At 38.6% G+C, this 15,565-nt stretch overlaps 1 protein-coding gene across 4 annotated transcripts in view; it reads right to left on the bottom strand.

The window, feature by feature from the left end:
• Positions 1-8,201: 8,201 nt before the first annotated feature.
• PHTF2 (putative homeodomain transcription factor 2) overlaps positions 8,202-15,565 on the bottom strand; it is a 137,313-nt gene continuing 129,949 nt past the window's right edge. For all 4 annotated transcript variants that reach the window (XM_047844555.1, XM_047844539.1, XM_047844549.1 and 1 more), the window contains 2 exons: positions 14,230-14,232; positions 8,202-8,212 (listed from right to left, as the gene is read on the bottom strand). The gene's annotated coding sequence lies outside the window, so the exon portion shown is untranslated. The remainder of the gene's footprint in view (positions 8,213-14,229; positions 14,233-15,565) is intronic.

Below are 15,565 nucleotides of genomic sequence, written 5' to 3'. Positions count from 1 at the left end.
CAGGGGTAGGGAGGGAGTGAGAGGTGCAAGAGTGAGTGAATACAAAGGGGCCAGAACAAACTTAGAGATGACAGATACCTGCATGAAAGTGATTATGCTGCCGTTTTGTGATATGCATGTATGCCCAAATCTATCAAACTGTACACTTTAAACGTGTAGTTTATTGAATGTCAACTAGGCTTCAACAAAGATGTTAGAAAAGGAAGAAGATAGCTATACTCTCTTAAGTGTGTCTTTATTTGATTTGCTTTGATGTGTTGTTTGATTATGTGTATGGAAAACTCAAAGGGCACCTGGATGGCTCAGTTGGTCATCATTGAAGTCAGAATCCGACTTTGGCTCAGGTCATGATCTCGTGGTCCATGGGTTTGAGCCCCATGTCGAGCTCTGTTCTGACAGCTCAGAGCTTGGAGCCTGCTTCGGATTCTGTGTCTCCCTCTCTCTCTCTCTGCTCCTCCCCGCTCACACTCTTTCTCTCTCTCTGAAAAATAAACAGTGAAAAAAAAAAAAAGAAAAAGATTCTCTCTCTCCCTCTGCCCATCTCCCCTGCTCGCACTACCTCTCTCTAAAAACAAACAAACAAACAAACAAATAAAATAAAATAAAATTAAATTAAATTAAAAAAACTTCCATTAAAAAAACCCAAAAACTCAGGGGTGTGCCTGGCTGGCTCAGTCAGTAGAGCGTGTAATTCTTGATATTAGGATTCTAAGCTCAAGAGCCACATTGACTGTAGAGACTACTTAAAAATAAAATCTTAAAAATGAAAAAAGAAAACTCATCTTGGCACAGATATGTTACTAGAAAAGAGAGATATTTTCTTAGACTTTTCTGATAATTATAGATACTCTCCTTTGCTACTACACCCAAACTTGGCATATTTTCTTAAAGGTAAGTCAGAGGGTAGAATGTGAAACCATATCATGCACATTTTATACTGTTTCATTGAAATCCATTGGTCCATATTATACTTTTACAGATCTCTTACCTGTACATGGTTTTAACCTTGCAGACCCCTGAAAGAATCTTGGGAACCCCCAGAGTTCCTGGAACCATACTTCGACAACCACTGATTCAAATTATTCAATTTTTTAAATGTTTATTCATTTATTTTGAAAAACAGACCTCACACATGTAAGCAGGGGGAGGGGCAGAGAGAGACAGGAGAGAGAATCTCAAGCAGGCACCATGCTGTCAGTGAGCAGAGCCCTACACAGGCTCAATCTCATGAACCCTGAGATCAGGACCTGCGCTGAAATCAAGAGTCAGACACTTAACTGACTGAGCCACCCAGATGCCCCGAAACTATTCAGTTTGTCAAAAAAAAAAAAAGGCTAAATTACCAACTAATATGAAGGCAATTCTTGCAACTGAGCCAATAACAAAGGATCTGTGACAAAGAGAGGAAGGTAGGGTTCATGTTGATTTAAAGACTAGATTTAGTAGGTAGCTTGGATTAGTTCAATTTCGGCAACAAATTGCTACTCTGTCCTCTTTAAATATCCTCTTGAAACAAAGTTCCTAAAAGATCTGCAGTACCTGTGTACCACTGATGACCACCCAGGGGAACACAGAAGGGCTAAATGTCACTGCCACTACTCAGCTGACATATACTATCTGAACATATCATTTATCTTTAAGCCCTTGAAGCAGGCACAGTTATCACTTGGGTGTGCTGTCAGCATGTGACAAGGATCAGGTCTCCGGGCAAGAGAAGTACCCCCCACCCCACCAATAAATAAAAAAATGGAAAACAGTGATACATTATTTAGGGCACAAAATTTTAAGTTGTCAGCATAGTAGATACATTTGTTCTAGCATCTTTGTTCATGTACTCACTGACAATTGTCTTCATCACTGTCTAAATGCCTTTGACAATGTAGACCAGTGTTTTAATAATGACAATTCTTGCTCCCCAAGAACAACTTGGTGGGGAGTAAAAAAAAAAATCCTCCTCTCAGAATCTCTAGGAGTGGAACAAAGGTATCAGTATCGTATTTTATTTTTTGAGTCCAAGCCATTGTAACAGGCAGCCAGTATTGAGTCCATTATGAAGACACCACATTCTTAGTAAACGTTTTGGTCTCCATCTGCTGTTCCCCCCTTATTCTCCCCTCAGTGGGTACCTATGTCCAAAGACCTGCAATGCATTTTTTTGGAATACATAAAAATAGTTATGACATAGACTTTGTTTTGAAGAGCATCTTATAACCTAGCTACATAGATGTTATTCACCATTATGGAGGCAGAATTAGGCTGGTTTACATTATAAACTACCTTACCTTCTAATAAGATGCTTAGAGAAGATAGGAAAAGTAAGTTGTAAACACAAAGTCCAACTGCACAATGCACAAAGAACTAAGTGCAGCGGTTCTGTCACCGGCTAGCAAGGTGGCACTCACAGTCGAATACCTGCTAGGGACTGAAGCAAGGAGGGAAGAATGAAATGGATATCAGTTAAGGATGCCTCGTCCCAATCCTGTAATTCACCTATTTGCAATGAGACAAACCTGTAGAAAATTAAAAAAAGAGTTACCACCAAGAGCTGCATTTTAGATATGGGCGGAAAAGCAATGGGAGAAGAAACTTTTGTTTCCAGAGTTTTAAAATAAAACTATTAATGAGATGTCATCTGATTAATGCCATGGTCAGGCGTAAAATGGCTTAATTAAGACAGGCTGGTTTCAGGGAATCAGAAAAACCTGAAACTGAAGAGGGGCTTGTGTTAACACCATGGCTCTGTTTAAAAGTGGGAGTGCTTGATCCCACCAACCCAAAACAAATGAAAGCTCACTTGAGAATGGTGAAAAAGCGCAATTTGCCAAAGAGATGGGTCATAGTAAGAAACAAAACTGTACTAAATTACCCAGCCCATGGAAAATCAGTTCCCTCAAATTAAAACAACTGATAAAAACATATTTTGTTGGAATAACAAGGCAGCTAAATTTCTCCACAAGGAAACCTTTTAATTTTCTTTTAGAAACTAGATGTTTATAAATTAAATAATTACCTTGGGAAATTACAACCACAGTCAACTCTCTGAAAATAAAAGTACTCTTAATTCTCCTGCTCATTAGCAGATAAAGAAAATATGGAGAACAACATCTCAGAATGGTAAAGCTAAAGGAGGAAAGATAGATCAACTAATTCTAATTCTAAAACCACCTCTATTCAGGTTCCAGGGTAAACAGCCACTCCAGATCACACAAGAAATCAGTCTAAGAGCAGACACAAGCCTAGGTTCCAGATACTCAGAGTAAGACCTTCTATCTATGCCATATCTCACTTTGTATTTTAACTGTACATGAGCAAATATAACTTTCAGGATCACCCACTAAGTAACAAAAGCATATCTAGAATCGCAGTGTTGAGGAGGACCCAATATATCAACTAAGCCAGTCCTCATTTCCCTGCAGGTGAACTCCACCAGCATCCCTGGGGGCGTGGCATCCACAAATTACCATTCTGCATTGAGTAAGTACTTTGTGTGTGACCAGCCAAAATCTCACAATGCAATTCAAATTACTGTCTGTTGCTTTAAACCTCAGGGTTGATGAAGAACAGAGGATGGGGACCTTGGCTGCAAGCTGTAACATGCTTAAAGACAAATGTAAGCCTTCTACTTGTTTTATTTTCCACACTGAGTAATACTAGCGCTTTCTCCCAAAGCCTTATTTTCATCCCTTTAATAACTTAGATTTCTTTCTTTGGACAGCTTCAGGTTCTCCAGTTCATTTTCTAGCTGGATAATTTCTTTAATTTACGGAGATCTCTCTGAATCCTTGCCTATTTTCCATAAGGGATGCTAATAAAAATAATAATGCTGAATAAGTATTGTGAGGTGACTAAGCATGTTCCCTAAGTGGCATGAGAACTTGGGATATGTGCTGCTGAAAGACTTAGAAGAATAAGCAGCGTCCTTCCACTGTTCCAAGAAGACCATCACACAACCCTATTTTGAGCTGGATTCCTTCCCCTCCATGGGGACCACTGCTATTGGAGCTCTGGGCTGACAGTAGAAGTTGTCAGGTCCCAGAAGACAACTCCTCAGCCAGACTTTGGCTTGGGAGTCCGGTGGATGGAAAGCAGCTCATGGAAACATGGGGTGGGAGTTGCTGGGAGAGGGGCTCGTCCTCCAGAGAGGTTGCAGATGTGCCCAACGGAGCACGGCTGAGGGGTGTGTGTGGAAGGAGACAGGCACTGAGATCTTAAGGCTTTGAAGCAGAGGTGAGGATTGTGAGGCTGAGTCTGGAGTCAGCCAGGGAGGATATCTATGGGAAACATCTCTGAGTTGGCGAGGGCACCCATGCCCAACGAACACAAGAGGTTGTCAGCCAGGCAGAAGCGGCAGGATAGAGGAAAAGCTACTATCAGAGAATAAGGACCAGGCCATTTCCATACTTTCTAGGCGCTGGCTGAATCCACTGGATTTCTGTATCAATCCAGGGAGGAGGGGTTCCTTCAAACTTAACAGACTGAATTCTTGATAGTCTTTTGAGCAGGAGCTCAGTGCCAGATATAGTTTAATTGAGGACAAAACAATGATGTTTTGCTGTACAGGAGGGTTGTAGAGCAAGTTTATGCCCATTACACAAACCCTCTCTGATTTCATACTTGCAAGAACTGCATGAGGCTCCAACATTAGCATCTCCCCACCACATTTTACAGAAGACAATCAGGGAAGTAAGGTAACTTGGCCAAGGTCATACACATGCAAAGAATCACAGCTCTGCCTGATTCCAGAACCCATAATCTTTATCATAGTGCCCATGACTTGGGTTATTCTATAATTAAAAAAAAATCATTTTGCAAATAATTATAAATTAACTGTCATCCAACTGAGGTTAATTTAATTATATACACTCTTGGATACAGATTTGTGACATGTCAGGGTTTTTTTTTTTTTAAACGTTTATTTATTTATTTTGAGAAAGAGAGAGGTGGGGAGAGGCAGAGAGAGAGAGGGAGGGACAGAATCCCAAGCAGGCTCCGTTCTCAGCATGGAGCCCCACACGGGACTCAATCCCATGACTGTGAGATCATGACCTGAGCCAATATTAAGAGTCAGATGCTTAACCAATTGAATGACCCAGGTGTTCCTGTCAGTTTTTTTTTTTTAAGTTTATTTATTTATTTTGAGAGAGAGAGAGAGAGAGTCTGCAGGGGAGGGGCAGAGAGAGGGAGAGACAGAATCCCAAGACGGCTCTGTACTGTCAGGGCAGAGCCCCAGCGCAGGGCTCAAACTCACAAACCGTGAGATCACGACCTGAGCTGAGATCAAGAGTCAAACGCTTAGCCAACAGAGCCACCCAGATGCCCCAGTTTTGTTTTTTTTTTTTTAATTACATAAAAATTCTGACAGAGTCCTTAACATGTACTAAAATTTTAAGTTAAAAAAATTAATTCTCAGCCTGGAGCTGGGGACTATATGTCCCAGTGAAGAATGTGACATCTCAATTTAGTATTCAGCAAGCAACTATGACATGCCAATACTGTAGGAGGCTGTCCTCATCTTTGAGGACAAAACTCAAATTCCTTGGCTTCACAAACTCATCTTCTAGCCATACTACTGCTTGCTTATGACACTTATTTACACTAGCAAATCCATTATAGTATGTACCTCCTTCAAACTAATTTATTTGGATGACTATACCAAATAAATATTATACTTTCATCTAACATCCAAGTTAAATGAAAGGATGGACTATATTTTAATTTCCATATATCTAGTACCTAGCTCACTGTCTAGCACATAATATTCAAAAACTATTCATGGAATGGATGAAAGAGAAACTGAATACAATTGGAATTTTAAAGTACTTGGCCTGGGGGCACCTGGGTGGTTCAGTTGGTTAAGTGTCCGACACTTGATTTCAGCTCAGGTTATGATCTCGTGGTTTTGGGGATTGAGCCCTGCATCAGGCTTAGTGCTGACAGCATGGAGCCTGCTTGGGATTCCGTCTCTCCCTCTCTCTGCCCCTCTCCCACTTATGCTGTCTTTTTCTCTCTTAAAATAAATAAATAAATAAATAAATAAATAAATAAATAAATAAATAAATGTGAATGAATGAATGAACAAATAAAAATACTTGGTCTGTTTCCCACATTTCCGAGGCTAACATCTTACCCCAATGTCTTCTCCCAAACAGCACAATTCATGTTGTTAGAATCTTCCAGTACCACTAATCTGACCCAGCAGTTCTGGCTGAGAGCAATAGGAAGGATATAAATAGAAGGCAGAATAGCTGCTAGCTCCAAGTCTGCATTTCTGGGCAAAAACAAGTAAATGCATTTGCTAACACTGGGCATATATCCCAAGGGATGCAAACTGGTTATAGCCTTTGGCAACAAGTCTAGTTTGCCTTAAAGCATACCTCTTAGTACCAAGGTTGGGAAAAATACAAATTCTCATATATAAATAATTGATCAAAACTTGTAAGAGAATTTGACTAAAACAACCCTGAACTCCTGAAAACCTATCTGTCAAGGAGATTATTAAATAACTTCAGAAAGTCAATGATTAAATTTGGCAGTAAGAGTTGGATTAGCTTTAAAACACAATAAAGAAAACAAGCCACTAATTTGAATTTCAGGTCACTGTTGAATACACAGAACTAAATAACTTTCTATAAACTAAGCAGAAAGCACAACTCTTGGCACTGAGTTTGACAATTATTTTATAGACAGAGAGGATGCCTAATTATGCTGAAAGGGTAGATTGCCAAGCAGTACACTTAACTCGATATGGGTAGAAAGAGTGAGAACTAATTAGAGAAGAAAAAAGGCTCAAGATTGAACAGGCAGCCAAATGTGTAAGTCTTATTCAGGATGAGAATCATCACTCTGTTACTTCAGGTGATGAATTTATCATTAGATAAACAGGACATGTGGCCTCACGATTCGGGACATAGAATGAAGCTCCCTCAGTCCGAGACTAATGACCCAACAACACAGTCTACCAAGCTATCACTCAGTTCTCTGCCAGTTTGGGGTAATTTCTGTTAGTTGCTTCTCCCTTCTCCACTATAAGTACCTCCTTTCTACTTTATGGTTCTGCTGATTAATTCATGACTTCTCTTGGGTCTCTGCTTTTCTAGCAACTCTCCCTGCTTAACACAGTATCCTGACTCAAACTTGCGGTAACAGAGAGACACTGGGTCAGCAAGTCACCATCAAGGGTAGCAGTGCCTCCACTGGGCACAGCTCTTGTGCCAGCTGGTTTCACAGGTTACTCACAGGCCCATAAAACGGCTGGCTGCTTTAGGGCTGGGCACCAATCAGCTGCATCTGAGAGAAAAGTTAATAGTTTACTCTTGCTATCTGAAAGAACAGCATTCCTATTTCATAAACTGAATAGCATAAAGCGAAGAAGCAATTACCATTACTTTTTTTTAGTGTTCCCAGACCCAAAAAAATAACCTGTTTTAGGCTTTTCAGACATCTTAGGGCTCATCTTGCTAATAGATGCACACAATAAATTGAGGACACAGTTCAAAACTACGGCAGTTTGATGCTGAGATGCTGAGTGTGGTCCCCTGGAAGGTGCTGGGAGTACTACTCTTGGGGCTCAGGGTGCCTACTCCTTCTATAACGGCTGCAAAACAAATGTTGAAGGCACTTTCACTTTTCGCCTTTTCTCATAATAGCCAAAATCCTCTTTGGTTTCTTTTGGTTAGAGGAAACAGGTACTAATGTAGGTCTTTCATAAGAGCAAAGTGGCGTCACACAAACTTTCAAAAAGCAGGGAATACCTGTATAGTCCAACAAAGCTTGATGAACATGAAGAAACAACTTCCTGCTTTGTTTAGACAAGGGCTGAGGGTATGGCGAGCCCTCACAGTGCCATCCAGTATACCATGGTTCCAGCCAACCTATAAACCTGAAACAGTGTTCTCACACTCTAGATCAAAGCAGTTCTCACTGAAATCCAAATAGCTTACAACATCAGACAAGGAAAAGATTAATGATGATGGCAGGGCAAAACCAAGAAGTATTATATAGAAGGGCAGGGACAGAATCCTGAGCACTGATGGACAGATGGCCTCACAGAGCAACACTTGTTGCACAGAGGTGACAAAAGAGGAAAGTGATACAATTCACACATGATGATGCCCATTGCTGGTAGTTATAGGATGAGAGGGATTTAGGAGCTGGGGGATGACAGAGGAAGTTTGGAAGAGCCATTGTAGAGAACATACAAATGTACAAGAGACTGATTAAAACAAAACAAAACAAACAACTTGTCAAATATACAACTCAAAGGTTCCAGTAAAATCTTGATAAGTGCAATTTGTCAAAAGTCAAGTCAGATGTTCTTGCAACTCAGAGCATGAACAGTGAGCAGACAACTTAAGGTTGAGGGTTGAGACAAGGCAGAAGATAAAAAAGCTCCAGGGTGTTATTAATGAGAGAATCCATATATAAATGAAACAGAGATCTAACAATGGAAAGATATGAATAAAATATACTCCTGAGAATTAAGCAAAATTGTTCATAATTGGATATAACATGTAGGCTTACATAAGAATGAGAAAACTTCCCTTCCATATTTTAGTATGCCTGCTTATGAAGAGAAGGAATTAAATGTTGAATCCTTGAAAAGAACTCTTTGTGTATGATCGTTTATATGAAGCATAATTCTTAATTATGTATCATATTTGACAGATATGCACATGACACCATATGAAATATGAATGGTTTACCTTGGAAATCCTTGTTAATTGTCCTAAGCCATTACTTATTTGAAGAGGAAAAAGAACCGACCTTTCTGCATAACCCATACATGTCAGTTCCTAAGCTAGGTGCTTTCCATATGCTGTCTCATTAATCCTCCTAGTAGCCCTGTAGGATAGATATTAGTATCACTGTCAGTAATTTACAGCTGAGAAAACCAAAACTCACAAATGGGTAAGTAATTTGCCCAAGATTGTAAAACAAATTTGACTCCAAAGCATATGTACTTTCCAACAAACCACACTGCAGAGAGTTGAACAGGCAGATGTCAAATGACTTCTGATTTTTTCCTACTGCCAAGGCCTATTACTTTATATTATTACCTCACTACAAATATGAACAGATAACTTATCAGTATCTTCGTTCTCTCCAGAATATTTTCCCATGATTAAGTATTTTAATTATTTTTTAATTTAACATATAGTGTAATATTCATTTCAGGTATATGATATACTGATTCAACAAATCCATACATCACCCAGTACTCATGACAAACACACTCCTTAATCTCCATCACCTATTTGACCCATCCCCTCGCCTACCTCCTGGTAGCCATCAGTTTGTTCTCCATAGTTAAGTCTGTTTCTTGGTTTGCCTCTCTCTCTCTTTTTCCTCTTTGCTTGTTTTGTTTCTTAAATTCCATATGAGTGAAATCATATGGTATTTCTCTTTCTTTGAATGACTTATTTTGCTTAGCGTAATATTCTCTAGTTCCATCCATGTCATTGCAAATGGCAAGATTTTAATTTTTCATGGCTGAGTAATATTCATATATATATGTATGTATATATATGTATGTATATATGTGTATATATGTGTGTATATATATATACACACACACACACATATTTTTTCTTTATTCATTCATCAGTGGATGGGCACTTGGGCTGTTGTAGATAATGCTGCTATAGATATCAGGGTGCATGTATTTTTGTATTTTTTGAGTAAATACCTAGTACTGCAACTGCAGGATCCTAGGGTAGTTGTAATTTTATCTTTTTGAGGAACTGTACTATTTTCCACCCTGGCTGCATAAGTTTGCATTCCTACCAACAGGGCAAGAGGGTTCCTCTTTCTCCACATCCTCCCCCAAACCTGCTGTTTCTTGTGTTGTTGACTTTAGCCATTCTGACAGATGTGAGATGATATCTTATTGTAGTATTGATCTGCATTTCCCTGATGATGAGTGATGTTGATTGTGCATCTCTTTTATTTTTTGAGAGAGCTGGGGAGGGTAAGAGAGAAAAAGGGAGAGAGAGAATCACAAACAGGCTCCATGCTGTCAGCACAGAGCCCGATGTGGGCCTTGAACTTATGTACCATGAGATCATTACCTGAGCCAAAGTTGGACACTTAACCAACTGAGCCACCCAGGTGTCCCTGAGCATCTTTTCATGTGTCTGCTAGCCATCTGTATGTCTTTGGAAAAATGTCTATTCATGTATTCTACCCGTTTATTAATTGGATTATTCATTTTTGGGGTGTTAGGTTTTGTAAGTTCTTTATGTATTTTGGATACTAACCCTTTATTGGATATGTCATTTGCAAATATCTTCTCCCATATATAGTAGGTTGCCTTTTAGTTGACTGTTTCCATTGCTGTGCAAAAGCCTGTTATTTTGATATAGTCTTGACAGTGTATTTTTGCTTTTGTTTCCCTTGCCTTAGAAGACCTATCTAGAAAAAAGTTAATACAGATAATGTCAGAGAAATTTCTGCCTGTGCTTTCTTCAAGGACTTTTTATGGTTTCAGGTTCCACATTTAGGTCTTTAATCCATTTTGAGTTTATTTTTGTGTATGGTGAAAGAGAATGGTCCAGTTTCATTCTTTTGCATGTTGCTGTCCACTTTCCCCAACACCATTTGTTGAACAGAGACAGTCTTTTTCCGATTGGCTCTTCTTTCCTGCTTTGTTGAAGATTAATTGATCATATAATTGTGGGTTCACTTCTGGGCTTTCTATTTGTTCCATTGATCTATGTATTTGTTTTTGTGCCAGTACCATACTGTTTTGATAACTACAGCTTTGTAATATTAACTTAGAAGTCCGGAATTCTGATGTCTACAGCTTTGCTTTTCTAAATTTTTTTTTTTTCAAAAATTTTTTTTTTTGGGACAGAGAGAGACAGAGCATGAACGGGGGAGGGGCAGAGAGAGAGGGAGACACAGAATCGGAAACAGGCTCCAGGCTCTGAGCCATCAGCCCAGAGCCTGACGCAGGGCTCAAACTCACGGACCGCGAGATCGTGACCTGGCTGAAGTCGGACGCTTAACCGACTGCGCCACCCAGGCGCCCCTAGCTTTGCTTTTCTAATATTGCTTTGGCTATTCAGGATTTTTGTGTTTCCATACAAATTTTAGGATTGTTTGTTCTAGCTCTGTGAAAAATGCTTATAGTATTTTGATAGGGGTTGCATTTAATGTGTAGATTGTTTTGTATAATATAGACATTTTAACAATATTTGTTCTTCCAACCCATGAGCATGGAAGTTCTTTCCATTTTTTTGTGTCATCTTCAATTTCTTTCATCAGTGTTTTATAGTTTTCAGAGTATAGGTCTTTCACTTCTTTGGTTAGGTTTATTCCTAGGTATCTCATTATTTTTGGTGTAATTGTAAATGGGGTTGATTCCTTAATTTCTCTTTTTGCTGCTTCATTATTGATGTATATAAATGCAGATATTTCTGTACAATGATTTTGTATCCAGCAACTTTACTGAATTGGTGTATCAGTTCTAGCAGGATTTTTGGTGAAGCTGTTAAGGTTTTCTTTTTTTAAATTTTTTTAATGTATATTTATTTTTGAGAGAGAGACGTTGTGAGTGAGGGAGGGGCAAAGAGGGAGGGAGACACAGAGTCTGAAGGAGGCTCCAGGCTCTGAGCTATTAGCACAGGGCCTGACGTGGGACTTGAACTCATGGACCACAAGACCATGACCTGAGCTAAAGTTGGACACTGAACCAACTGACACCCAGGCGCCCCAGCCTTTAAGGTCTTCTATATGTAGAATCCTGTCACCTGCAAATACTGTTAAAGTTTACTTCTTTCTTGCCAATTTGGATGCCTTCTCTTTCTTTTTGTTGTCTGATTGCTGTGGCTAGGACTTCCAGTACAATGTTGAATAGAAGTGGTGAGAGTGGACACCCCTGTCTCATTCCTGACCATACAGGAAAAGCTCAGTTTTCCTCCATTGAGGATGATGTTAGCTGTGCATTTTTCATTTAAGGCCCTTAGGATGTTGAGGTATGTTCCCTCTAAACCTACTTTGTTGAGGATTTTTATCATGAACAGATGTTGTATTTGGTTGTATTCAACCAAAATACTTGGAACAATTGAGAGAATAAGGAATATTCCAAAATAATTGGAATAATTTGAGAATAGGGATTCACTTTTCTTTAAATATTTGGTAGAATTTGCCTGTGAAGCCATCTGGTCCTGGACTTTTGTTTTTTGGGAGGCTTTTGATTATGGATTCAATTTCATTGCTGGTTATTGGTCTGGTCAAATTTTCTATTTCCTCCTGTTTCAGTTTTGGTAATTTATATGTTTCTAGGAATTTATCCATTTTTTCTGGTTATCCAATTTGTTGGCATATAGTTTTTCATAATATTCCCTTATAATCCTTTGTATATTTGTGGTGTTGGTTGTTTATTTCTCTTCTCTCATTTGTGATTTTATTTGGGTCCTTTCTCTTTTCTTTTTGATAAGCCCGGCTAGAGAGTTATCAATGTTACTTTTTCAAATAACTTTGCCAAAGCTCCAGTTTCATTCATCTGTTCTATTGTTGTTTTTTTTTTTTAAGTTTCTGTATCATTTATTTCTTCTCTAATCTTTATTATTTCCTTTCTTCTATTGGCTTTAGGCTTTGTTGTTGTTTTTCTAGTTCCTTTAGGTGTAAGGTTAGATTATTTGAGGTTTTTCTTGCTTCTTGAGGTATGCCTGTATTGCTATATACTTCCCTCTTAGAACCACTTTTGCCAAATCCCAAAGGTTTTGTTTGGACTGTTGTATTTTCATTTTGTTTCCATGTATTTTTAAATAACTTCTTTGATTTCTTGGTTGACCATTCATTGTTTAGTAGCGTGTTATTTAACTTAATGTATATGCAGTCTTTCCAGATGTTTTCTTGTAGTTGACTTCTAGTTTCATAGTGTTGTGGTCAGAAAGGTACATGGTATGATTTGATCTTCTTGAATTTGTTGAGGCCTGTTCTGTGGCCTATATGTGATACTATAGAAAATGTTCCATGTGCACTTGAAAAGAATGTGTATTCTGCTGTAGGATGGAATGTTCTGCGTATATCTGTTAAGTCCATCTGGTTCAGTGTGTCATTCAAAGTCATTGTTTCCTTGTTTATTTTGTTTAGATGATCTTTCCATTGATGTAAATGGCATGTTCAAGTCCCATGCTATTATTGTATTATTATCAATTACTTCCTTTGTTATTGTTTTATGTATTTGGGTGCTTCCACGTTGGGTGTATAAATATTTACAATCATCGTATCTGCTTGGTGGATTACCCTCTTTATTATTATATAGTGCCCTTCTGTGTCTCTTGTTACAGTCTGTTTCAATGTCTAGTTTGTCTGATATAAGTATTGCTACTCTGGTTTTCTTTGGACATCGATTTGCATGATAAATGTTTCTCTATCCCCTCACTTTTATTATTCTTTTTTAAGTTTTATTTAAGTAATCTTTACACCCAACATGGGGCTCAAATTCATGACCCCAAGATCAAGAGTCACATGTTCTTCCAGCTGAGGCAGCCAGATGTCCCCATATCCCCTTACTTTTAATATGCAGGTGTCTTTAGGTCTAAAATGAGTCTCTTGTAGGCAGCATATACATAGGGTTTTTTTTTTGTTTTTTTTTTAATCCATTCTGACACCCTTTTTTTTTTATTTTTTATTTTTAAAATTTACATCCAAATTAGCATGTAGTGAAACGATTTCAGGAGTAGGTCCCTTAGTGCCCCTTGCTCATTTAGCCCATCCCCCCTTCCACAACCCCTCCAGTAACTCTCAATTTGTTCTCCATATTTGAGTCTCTTCTGGTTTGTCCCCCTCCCTGTTTTTATATTATTTTTGTTTCCCTTCCCTTATGTTCATTTGTTTTGTCTCTTAAAGTCCTCATATGAGTAAAGTCATATGATTTTTGTCTTTCTCTGACTGACTCATTTCACTTAGCATAATACCCCCCAGTTCCATCCACGTAGTTGCAAATGGCAAGATTTCATTCTTTTTGATTGCCGAGTAATACTCCATTGTATATATACACCACTTCTTCATCCATTCATCCTTTGATGGACATTTGGGCTCTTTCCATATTTTGGCTATTGTTGATAGGGCTGCTATAAACGTGGGGGTGCATGTGTCCCTTCGAAACAGCATACCTGTATCCCTCGGATAAATACCTAGTAGTGCAATTGCTGGGTCATAGGGTACTTCTATTTTTAAATTTTTGAGGAACCTCCATAGTGTTTTCTAGAGTGGCTGCACCAGCTTGCATTCCCACCAGCAATGCAAAAGAGATCCTCTTTCCCCGCATCCTCACCAACCTCTGTTGTTGCCTGAGTTGTTAATGTTAGCCATTCTGACAGGTGTAAGGTGGTATCTCATTGTGGTTTTGATTTGTATTTCCAGATGATGAGTGATGTTGAGCATTTTTTCATGTGTCGGTTGGCCATCTGGATGTCTTCTTTGGAGAAGTGTCTGTTCATGTCTTTTGCCCATTTCTTCACTGGATTATTTCTTTTTAGGTGTTGAGTTTAAGAAGTTCTTTATAGATTTTGGATACTAACCCTTTATCTGATATGTCATTTGCAAATATCTTCTCTCATTCTGTCGGTTGCCTTTTAGTTTTGCTGATTGTTTCCTTTGCTGTGAAGAAGTTTTTATTTTGATGAGGTCCCAATAGTTCATTTTTGCTTTTGTTTCCTTTGCCTCTGGAGACATGTTAAGAAGTTGCTGTGGCCAAGATCAAAGAGGTTTTTGCCTGCTTTCTCCTTGAGGATCTTGATGGCTTCCTGACACCCTGTTTTTTGATTGTTTAGTCCATTTACATTCAAAGTAATTATTGATATACATATGTATTTATTATCATCTTATTACTTGTTTTGTGGTGGTCTCTGGAGATTTTCTTTGAGCCTTTCTTGTCTTTCTATCTTTCACGTTTTGCTAATTTTCTTTAGTGACATATTTGGATTTCTTTCTCTTTATTCTTTCCATGTTTATTAGTGGTTTTTGATATATGATTACTATTAGATTTGTATATACCCTTTTCTTTATATAGCAGTGTATATTAAGTTGATGGCTGTTTAGGTTTGGACCCATTCTTTTCTTCTTTCCGCCCCATGTTTTAGGTATATGTTACATTTTACATTCTTTATACGTGTGTGTGTGTGTGTGTGTGTGTGTGTGTGTGTGAATTTCTGACTGATTTTTTACAGAAATACTCATTTTTACTGCTCTTGTGTTTCCTACTGTTATGTTGTCACTTTTGGTCTCCTCTTTCCATTCCAAGAGTCCCCTTTAATATTCCTTGCAGGGCTGGGTTAGTGGTCACAAACTAGTTTTTGTTTGTCTGGGAAACTCTCTTATTTTGATTTTTAAAAAAATGTTTATTTATTTTTGAGAGACAGAGCGTGAGTGGGGGAAAAGTAGAGAGAGAGGGAGACACAGAATCTGAAGCAGGTTCCATGCTCTGAGCTGTCAGCACAAAGCCCAACGCTGGGCTAGAAACCATGAACCGTGAGATCACAACCTCAGCTGAAGTCGGACACTAACGGACTGAGCCACCCAGGCGCCCCTCCTTCTATTTTTAATGATAGCCTTG

The sequence above is a fragment of the Prionailurus viverrinus genome, chromosome A2 (assembly GCF_022837055.1).
Source record: "Prionailurus viverrinus isolate Anna chromosome A2, UM_Priviv_1.0, whole genome shotgun sequence".
NCBI classification, from domain to species: domain Eukaryota; kingdom Metazoa; phylum Chordata; class Mammalia; order Carnivora; family Felidae; genus Prionailurus; species Prionailurus viverrinus.
The sequence above is the reverse complement of the archived record's forward strand: the minus strand, read 5'-3'. Positions and strand labels throughout refer to the sequence as shown.